Raw genomic sequence first — 11,259 nt, forward strand, 5'->3', positions numbered from 1 at the left:
TACTCGTCAACTTTGGTATGGGTTCCCTGCGAAAAATTTTTTTTTCAAGGGGTGCCCCGAGGCGTAACAGAAGCTCAGCTTACATCTACTTCAGAGAGAGCTGAGCTGCAGTTATCCAGAACCACCACTATATATTGAAGAGTGCAAGGCTCTTGTCCCCATTCATTGTATAGTGCAGCCCACTGAACAGTAATTGAGGGGCTATTCTGTAAATAGACCAGCAATCACAAAAGTCATGAAAACCCCCTTTAATTTCAGTACTGTCTAATAGTAAGAGGCAATAAAAGAATGTAAGGTAGAGAACAGCTAGAACGTCTACTCAACATATTCGTACATATTCCAGTTATGGTATAAAGAAATTTCAGTGTATGCATTTCTTTTTATGATTCAGAGTTAAAGGGAACCAAGCAGCAGATTCTACCCTATATAATGCCTGGCAACACATTATACATGGTAAAATCTATATCCTCACCATCCCTGGAAGACAATTTTACACCCAGGGATGGTGAGGATATGAAGTTAATAAGTCGTCGAGTAGTACAGAACATGTAGTACCTCCCTGTACTGTAGGGAGGCGCTACCAGACAGGCAGTCAATGCATGCACTTCAGTAATACAGGTGTATTAGAAGTAAAATGCCCATTCTGATTGGTCAATACTTCCAGCCATTGACATGTTTTGCAGATCTGGACTGTCTGTAGCATTGTATGCTAAGTCTGATTTCAAGTTACAATTGCCCAGAAAAGACAGTTGGGGAAGATTTATCAAAGGAAAAGTTGCCCCTTTGCCCATAACAACCAATCAGATTGCTTCTTTGATTTTGCAGAGGCCTTGTTAAAAATGAAAGAAGTGATCTGCTATGGGCAACTAGACAACTTTTCCTCTGGACAGGTTTTGATAAATCTCCTCCATTGTATGTTGAAACTATTGCATGTTGAGGCCATTGTAAGTTGAGGGATCACTGTATAACATGTTGCCAAGCGTTAGATATGGTTAAATTTGCTGCTTGGTTCCCTTTAATGGTCATACATAAGACCCATCATTATAATGGTTAAATATACGTAATGTAAACATAAATTCTTGTCTTATATTATAACAGGAGGTGTGTGTGACTCTGTGTGTCATGTTGAAAATTTCTTTCCTATCACCCCTGTTACTATGTCACATACACTGAAGATATTTAGACATTTAAAGGGGTACTTCACTGCTCAGCACTTGGAACAAACTGTTCTGAATGCTGGAGCCTGCGCCGGGAGCTCGTGATGTCATAGCCCCGCCCCCTCAATGCAAGTCTATATCTCTCTTAGTGAGCAATATAAGATTACTAATCCTCCATGTACCTGCATTGTTTTGATAACTGTTGCCCTTGGTTACGACCAACTATGGCGGGGTAATACATGCCCAGTTCACCTGCAGTCTCCTGAAGGTAATGGCAGTTTGTCTCCACTGTGCATATAAGCAAGGGGGATTGTGGGAAAGTGTGTGCTCTGTCGCCTGGCAACAGCAGGGTTAGAGCTCAGAGAGGAAACTAGGTGATCAGATCCATGGGGGTGAAGAACTCTACAGAGATATAAGTTTTTTCCTTAAAAACAACAAATTTGTTCCCCTTTACATATATGTATGGGACACACATCTGATTTTACCAAATTTTCTCTGTGGGACAATCTTGTTAAAGAAAATTCTATGTATGCATTTCTTTTTATGATTCTGTATTAATAGTCATACATGAAATCCAGCATTATAATAGTGAAATGTACATTATTTCTGCCTAAATTCTTGTTTTAGGTTATAACAGAAGGTCATGTTAAAGGTCAGAGATCTCTTATATTACTTCCCTGCCACCCCCATTAGTAGGTCACATACACTGAACATATAGGTGTGTTTTAGACATTTAGGTGCTTTTCCCTTTCTATGTATGGAAAACTATACATAAAGGGGGAGATTTATCAAAACCAGTGCAGAGGAAAAGTTGACCTGTTGCCCGTAGCAACCAATAAGATTGCTTCTTTCAGAGGCCTTATTAAGAATTAAAGAAGTGATCTGATTGGTTGCTATAGGCAGCTGGTCAATCTTTCCTCTCCACAGGTTTTGATGAATCTCCCCCAACATATTTAATAGATCTTGTCATTATTTGCAAACCATCAAACTCTACATGTATTCTGACCAATATTTAGGATTTATGTACCTCTCCTGTGTCATCTTGTCCTCTTCCTCTTCTCCTGCTCTTCGTGTGCGCTCCCTCTGATGGTTAGGACCTGAACTGTACTAGTGGCTGGTAGAGATAGCTCCAAACACTTGATGACGTCACATGTGTGATGTCATAAGGGAAGGTTAACAAAGAAGGCTGGTCAGGCCACTGTATGAATTTATAGTGGGATTTTTGGCTATGTTTTTAAATAAATTCATGGTCCTTGTTTCTACTTACGAAAAGGTATTTCAACTAATATAAATCAATTTTTTTTTCCTTTTCATTCTAGCCCCCTGGCTTCTGTTTGTAACAGATATTACAGCTATGCCAGATTATTTTTTAATAACCATGAGCAAACTCTCTTGTACTCCTGAGTTAGTTGGGTCTGTTAGGGTTTATTTCAGGGTTCTGACATCTTTAATGGTAACAATAGCGCTACAAACTAAGGAAGGCAAGAACCATCCATGATTGTCATAGACACGGTGCAGAAACATTTCTCCATCACCTGCTGTCAATTGGATAAATCCCTGAATCATCTCTACTGAAAATGTCATGTTGAAAGTTCAGAGATCTCCTCCCTGTCACCCCCATTAGTAGGTCACATACATGGAACATATAGGTGTGTTTTAGACATTTAGGTGCTTTGCCCTTTCTATGTATGGAAAACTATACATATAGGGGGAGATTTATCAAAATCTGTGCAGAGATTTATGTACCTCTCCTGTGTCATCTTGTCCTCTTCCTCTTCTCCTGCTCTTCGTGTGCGCTCCCTCTGATGGTTAGGACCTGAACTGTACTAGTGGCTGGTAGAGATAGCTCCAAACACTTGGTGATGTCACATGTGTGATGTCATGAGGGAAGGTTAACAAAGAAAGCCGGTAAGGCCACTGTATGAATTTATATTGTTAGTTTTAATGGTATCTGTTAGGCTTCTATGGTGATAGCTAACATTTTACAAGACAAAATATTAAAGAATATTCGGGGACATTTATCATCGTTGCTTTGGTAAGCAAGTTCTGTAGGCATTTTTTTCTTGCTTTTGGCTTTGCTTATGTATGAAACATTTATTATACTATCATGGTGGGTTGATAAATTTGGCTTACATAAGCAAAAACCAAGAAATCACTTTTGAATACCATTTTTTTAGCATACATAAGCAAAAACCAATAAATGACTTCAGAACACAAATTTGTAGCTTTGAAAAAAATGTGTGATATATATATATATATATATATATATATATATATATATGTTTTTTTTTTTTTACATTTTTTACCGCTTTTTTTCCCCTAAATGTACTAACTCGTTTTTTTTCTTCTCATTTCAGAACCGTGTTTCTTGTGGATTACTTTAGATTCAGGGGAGTACAGTGATCAGCATTTTTTGGAGCCCGGGCGACTGAAGTGTGGCTAGCCCGGGCTCCTTTTAACATTTAGCAGAGCTGCAATATCCGCAGCTCCGAGGAATGTTAAAAGGAGCCCGGGCTGGCATCACTCTGCAGCCGCCCGGGCTCCTCTGATTCTATCCCCGCTACCCTAAGATAATGATGGGGATGGGGACATTGCTGTACATACCCCCACCCCCCCCCTTTTCTTCCACCCCGCCCGCACCGCACATTGTCCGCCCGCTACAATACTACAACTCCCAGCATGCCCTCACTGTATGGACATGCTGGGAGTTGTAGTCTTGCAACAGGTAGCAGACAGATGGGAGATGTGCGGCGCAGGCGGGTAGGAGACAAGGGGGATGTCATTATGTTAGGGTAGCGGGGTTAGAATCAGACGGAGCCCAGACGGCTTCAGAGTGATGCCAGCCCGGGCTCCTTTGTACAGTGGCAATATATTTCCCGCTGGAGCCGTGATCTCGGCTGCCAGCGGGAAATATTAAATTTGCTCTCAAAAGCTGTTTTTTGAGAGCAAATTTGAGAGCAAATTTGAGAACAGTTTTTGAGGGCTTGCGACTTTTTGCGCGACTTTCGCACTTGATAAATCCCTGACCACTGAAAAGTAAAAAATAAAATTTACTTTCGTACGTTTTTATGTAACTTTTTGCTTACAGCCAAAAGTCGCACAAAAAGTTGCTTAGGTGCTAATGCGACTTTTTGTGCAACTTTTGTAAGCAAAAAAAGAGCTCTAAATCCCTTGATAAATGTCCCCCATTGTGCTATAAATAAAAAAATCCTTATTATATGACTCTGTTGGTGGAAAAATAAGAAGTTATCTTAGAAGGCGGGGAGGAAGAGAAAAAAAGAAAAGAAATGAAAAGCGATGACATGGGAAGAGTTTTATAGGGTCTGTCACATTTCTGACACACAGGGCTATATTTTCAACCAGAAACCTGGGGGGGGGGGTCAGCATTAAATAAATGATATATACTTATGATGTAGCTGTTCCCAACATGCTGTGTCTTAGAGAAATATATCGGGCGTTAGTTAAATCCAAAAAAGTCAGAACAGCCGCTCTATTATTATGTTGTGGATTTGTGATTTCCCCACTTTTTGTGTATAGGGTGAGATCCAAGGTTAATCAGTAACAAAATCCGCAAGTAATGCATGCAGTTTTTGCTGTATTTTTGTGACAGATCTTCATTATAAAATTCAGACACATGTGGAATTACCGTAAGGGCTCATTCACACAACACGATTTACTTTCAAACTCACAGCGTGTTTCCCATTGCGAGTTTGAAAGTGGGCAGGCTCTCCACTGCAAATTTGCGGTTGCGGAATCTACCGCAGAATCCCTTGAGGTCAATAGGGTCTGACATTGATTTTCAAAAGCAGAACTGCTGCCAAAAATTTGCCATGGAGAGCCTGCCCCCTTTCAAACTCGCAGAAGGGAAAATGCTGAGAGTTTGAAAGTAAATCCGCTCATGTAAACGTCCGAGTTCCTAGAGCAGCGGCAAGTGCAATCTGTAAATATGGCCCTGCCAACATGGGGTCCAAAATATTACTAGACAAAATAGCACTGTTTGCAGCTTTGTGCATAGACAAGAACAGCTCACTTGCAAATGCCACGCTCTCAGCATGCACGGATCAAGCCAAGGCAGTCAAGTGTCATTAACCCCTTAAGGACAATGAATGTATATTTATGTCCATTGCCCGCTCCAGTTATATTAAGCATGCTCAGGAGCTATCAGCAACCAGGAACCACGGCTAAGGCTGGGTTCACACTATGTTTTTGCCATACTGTTTTCAATCCGTTTTTCTAAAGAAAACCGTATGGCAAAAAAAACGGATGGAACAGTATGGAAAAAAGTAAACCGTATGCAATTTTAAACAGTATACTGTTTTTAAAAGTGCATACAGTTCCGTCAGTTTTTATTGAAAAAAAAACCCCATACGTTTTTGAAATTTTTGTCCATTTTTAATGGGAGGGGTCTTGGGTGGGGACTTTAGGATTCAAATGCGCATGTGCAAAGTAAAAACGTATACATTTTTCCTGTATGGAACCGTATACATGTGCGTTTCCCATTGACGTCCAAGTTAAAAAAAAATGTATGCGGTTGCAGTACGGTTTTTAAACCGGAGTCAAAACCGTGGTTGACCACGATTTTGTCTCCGGTTTAAAAACTGTACTGCGACCACCCCTCCTATCCCTGCTATTGGTGGTCTAGACGCGACCACCAATAGCAGATCAGGGGCCGAGGGGTTTACTCTTGTTTTCCCCGTCCTGCCCACCCACAATAGGCGGGCCAGAACGGGGAAAACTAAGAGGACCGGGCGCCGACGTCCACTTACCCCTCCGGAGGCTGCGGGCGAAGGGGATCGTCGGGCGGCGACGGAGATTGGCGCGGGTGGCGTGCGGCAGAAGAAGACGGCTCCCTGGATGCTACGGAAGCAGGTAAGTTGACTAGCAACATCTGGAGGGCTACAGTCTGAGACTGTAGCCCTCCAGATGTTGCAAAACTACAACTCCCAGCATGCCCAGACAGCTGTTTGCAGTTTGGGCATGCTGGAATATGTAGTTTTGCAATAGCTGGAGGGTTGCAGTTTGAGACCAATATATAGTGGTCTCTAAACTGTATCCCTCCAGATCTTTCAAAACTACATCTCCTAGCATGCTCAAACAGCTCTTTGCTGTCAGGGCATGCTGGGATTTGTAGTTTTGCAACATCTGGAGGGTCAAAGTTTGGAAATCACTGTGCAGTGGTCTATAAACTGTAGCCCTCCAGATGTTGCAAAACTGCAAATCCCAGCATGCTCAAACAGCAAACAGCTGTCTCACAATGCTGGGAGTTGTAATTCCGTAACCTCCAGCTGTTGCATAACTACATCTCCCAGCATGCCCTTCGGCGATTAGTACATGCTGGGAGTTGTAGTTTTGCAACAGCTGGAGGCACACTGGTTGGAAAATACTGTTAGGTAACAGAACCTAACTGAAGGTTTTCCAACCAGTGTGCCTCCAGCTGTTGCAAAAGTACAACTCCCAGCATGCACTGTCAGTGCATGCTGGGAGTTGTGGTTTTGAAACAGCTGGAGGTTTGTCCCCCCCCCATGTGAACGTACAGGGTACATTCACACGGACAGGTTTACAGTCAGTTTCCTGCTTCAAGTTTGGTCTGCGGCAAATTTTTCGCCGCAGCTCAAACTCCTAGCGGGAAACTCACCGTAACCCGCCAGTGCGAATGTACCCTAAAAACACTACACTAACACTAACACATAATAAAGAGTAAACACTACATATACACCCCCTTACACTGTCCCCCCCAATAAAAATGAAAAACGTATTGTACGGCAGTGTTTCCAAAACAGAGCCTCCAGCTGTTGCAAAACAACAACTCCCAGCATTTCTGGACAGCCACTGACTGTCCAGGCATGCTAGGAGTTAAGCAACAGCTGGAGGCACCCTGTTTGGGAATCACTGTCGTAGAATACCCCTATGTCCGCACCTATGCAATTCCTAATTTAGTCCTCAAATGCACATGGCGCTCTCTCACTTCAGAGCCCTGTCGTATTTCAAGGAAACAGTTTAGGGCCACATATGGGGTATTTCCGTACTCGGGAGAAATTGCACTACAAATTTTGGGGGGCTTTTTCTCCTTTTACCCCTTATGAAAAGGAAAAGTTGGGGGTTACACCAGCCTGTTAGTGTAAAAAAAAAAAAAAAAAAAGTTTACACTAACATGCTGGTGTTGCCCCATACTTTTTATTTTCACAAGCAGTAAAAGGAAACAAAGCCCCCCAAAATTAGTAACACAATTTCTCCTGAGTACGGAAATACCCCATATGTGGGCGTAAAACGCTCTGCGGATGCACAACAAGGCTCAGGAGTGAGAGCGCACCATGTACATTAGAGGCCTAAATTGGTGATTTGCACAGGGGTGGCTGATTTTACAGTGGTTCTGACATAAACGCAAAAACATAAATACCCACATGTGACCCCATTTTGGAAACTACACCCCCCCACGGAACGTAACAAGGGGTATAGTGAGCCTGAACACCCCACAGGTGTTTGATGAATTTTCATAAAATTTGGATGGGAAAATAAAAATAAAAAAAAAATTTCACTAAAATGCTGGTGTTACCCTAAATTTTTCATTTTCACAAGGGAAAATAGGAAAAAAGCCCCCCAAAATTTGTAACCCCATTTCCTCTGAGTAAGAACATACCCCATATGTGGATGTTAAGTGCTCGGCGGGCGCACTACAATGCTCAGAAGAGAAGGAGCGCCATTGGGATTTTGAAGAGAAAATGTGTCCGGAATTGAAGGCCACATGAGTTTATAATGCCAGAACACTGGACCCCCCCCCCCCCACATGTGACCCCATTTTGAAAACTACACCCCTCGTGTAATGTAATAAGGGGTACAGTGAGCATTTACGCCCCACATGTGTCTGACAGATTTTTGGAACAGTGGTCCGTGAAAATGAAAAATTTTATTTTTCATTTGCACAGTCCACTGTTCCAAAGATCTGTCAAACGCCAGTGGGGTGTAAATACTCACTGCACCCCTTAATAAATTCTGTGAGGGGTGTAGTTTCCAAAATGGGGTCACATGTGGGGGGGGTCCACTGTTCTGGCACCACAGGGGGCTTTGTAAACGCACATGGCTCCTGACTACCATTCCAAACGAATTATCTTTCCAAAAGCTAAATGGCGCTCCTCCTCTTCTGAGCATTGTATTTCACCCGCAGAGCATTTTAAGTACTAACATGGGGTATTTCCATACTCAGAGGAGATGGGGTTACAAATTTTGGGGGGCATTCTCTCCCATAACCCTTTGTAAAAATTGTAAATTTGGGGAAGAAACTGCACTTTAGTGGAAATATTTTTGTCAAACACCTGCGTTTAGTTAAGGCTCACTGGACCCCTTGTTACGTGCCTTGAGGGGTGTAGTTTCCAAAATGGTATTCCATGTGGGGTTTTCTGCTGTTCTGGCACCATAGGGGCTTCCTAAATGTGACATGCCCCCCAAAAACCATTTCAGCAAAATTCACTCCAAAATCCCATTGTCGCTCCTTCCCTTTTGAGCCCTCTACTGCGCCCGCTGAACACTTGACATACACATATGAGGTATTTCCATACATTTGGAGGCTTTTTCTCCTATAACCACTTGTAAAAATTCAAAAACTGGGTCTACAAGAACATGCGAGTGTAAAAAATGAAGATTTTGAATTTTCTCCTTCACTTTGCTGCTATTCCTGTGAAACACCTAAAGGGTTAACAAACTTACTGAATGTCATTATGGATACTTTGAGGGTGCAGTTTTTATAATTGGGTCATTTGTGGGGTATTACTAATAGGAAGGCCCTTCAAATCCACTTCAAACCTGAACTGGTCCCTGAAAAATTCCGATTTTGAAAATTTTGTAAAAAATTGGAAAATTGCTGCTGAACTTTGAAGCCCTCTGATGTCTTCCAAAAGTAAAAACATGTCAACTTTATGATGCAAATATAAAGTAGACATATTGTATTTGTGAATCAATATATAATTTATATGGAATGTCTATTTTCCTTACAAGCAGAGAGCTTCAAAGTTAGAAAAATGCTAAATTTTCAAATTTTTCATCAAATTTGGGAATTTTTCACCAAGAAATGATTCAAGTATCGACAAAAATTTACCACTACCATAAAGTAGAATATGTCACGAAAAAACAATCTCAGAATCAAATTTATAAGTAAAAGAATCCCAGAGTTATTAATGCTTAAAGTGACAGTGGTCAGATTTGCAAAAAATGCTCCCGTCCTTAGGGTTATAATGGGCTCCGTCCCCAAGGGGTTAAGCATTAATAACTCTGCGATGCTTTTACTTTTCATTCTGATTACGAGTTAGTTTTTTCGTGACATATTCTACTTTATGTTAGTTGGTAAATTTTTGTCGATACTTGAATCATTTCTTGGTGAAAAATTCCAAAATTTGATGAAAAATGTTTTAAACTTTTACATTTCTTAAACTTTGAAACCCAAATAAATTATATATTGATTCACATATACAATATGTATAATTTATGTTTGCATCATAAAGTTGACATGTTTTTACTTTTGGAAGACATCAGTGGGCTTCAAAGTTCAGCAGCTATTTTCCAATTTTTCAAAAAATTTGGGGTGCGTTCCCACAGGGCGTATGCGCAGCGTATTTGACGCTGCGCAAAATGTATGGCAGCAGCGGGAAATACGCTGCGTATCCCTTGCTCACTATACACACAGGGCTTTCCGGCGGCAGCCCTATGTGTGTAGTGAGTTTTGGAGGCGGAGCCGCGCGTCACAGACACGCCGGCACACGGCCCCGCCTCCAAAACTCACTACACACATAGGGCTGCCGCCGGAAAGCCCTATGTGTATAGTGAGCAAGGGATACGCAGCGTATTTCCCGCTGCTGCCATACATTTTGCGCAGCGTCAAATACGCTGCGTATACGCCCTGTGGGAACGCACCCTTAAAGTGGATTTGAAGGGCCTTTATATTAGAAATCCCCCATAAATGACCCCATTATAAAAACTGCACCCCTCATATATGCAAAATGACATTCAGAAAGTGCGTGTTCACCCTTTAGGTGTTTCACAGGAATAGCAGCAAAATGAAGGAGAAAAATCAAAATCTTCATTTTTTACATTTGCATGTTCTTGTAGACCCAGTTTTTTTTATTTTTACAAGGGGTAAAAGGAGAGAAATCACCCTAAAATTTGTAACCAAATTTCACTAGAGTATGGAAATACCTAAGTTCTAAGTGTTAAAGGGGTACTCCGCCCCTATCCAAAGGATAGGGGATAAGATGTCAGATTGCCGTGGTCCCACTGCTGGGGACCCCTGGGATCTCCACTGCGGCGCCCCGCTATCATTACTGCGAAGAGCCCACTCGCTCTGTGCGTAATGACCGGCGATACAGGGGCTGAAGCATTGTGATGTCACGGCTCCACCCCCTCGGGATGTCACGGACCACCCCCTTAACCCCTTAAGGACCAAGGGCATACAGGTACGCCTTTGCTCCCTGGTACTTAAGGACCAAGGGCGTACCTGTATGCCTGTGGGAATTTCGGTCCCGCCGCGCGCCGGGCGGGGACCGGACCGGGGTGGCTGCTGATATCTATCAGCAGGCACCCCGCGCAAATGCCCAGGGGGGTCATCAGAATTCACACTTGCGATTTGCGGCTATTCCGGGTCATACGGGTCTATAGTCGGTGACCTGGAAAATAAAGGGGATTGCGGATGTCCTAGACACCCACGATCCCCTTGAAGCAATAGGAGTGAGGTGGCAGGGGTGCCACCCCTCCTATCTCTGCTATTGGTGGTCTAGACGCGACCACCAATAGCAAATCGGGGGCGGGGGGCTTTACTTTCGGTTTCCCCGTTCTGCCCACCCACAATAGGCGGGGCAGGACGGGGAAATCGACAGGGACCGGCACCGAAGATCCACTTACTCATCGGCAACGGCAGCGGGTGACGATCAGCGGCGGCAGCAGGCAGCGATCGGCGAAAGAGGACGGCGACGCAGCTCCCTGGATCCGACGGAAGCCGGTGAGTTACTTAGCAAAATCACTATAGTGGTTTCTAAACTGTATCCATCCAGATGTTGCAAAACTACAACTCCCGGCATACCCAGAGAGCTGTTTAGGCATGCTGGGAGTTGCAGTTTTG

This window comes from Hyla sarda, chromosome 6 (assembly GCF_029499605.1).
Source record: "Hyla sarda isolate aHylSar1 chromosome 6, aHylSar1.hap1, whole genome shotgun sequence".
NCBI classification, from domain to species: Eukaryota; Metazoa; Chordata; class Amphibia; order Anura; family Hylidae; genus Hyla; species Hyla sarda.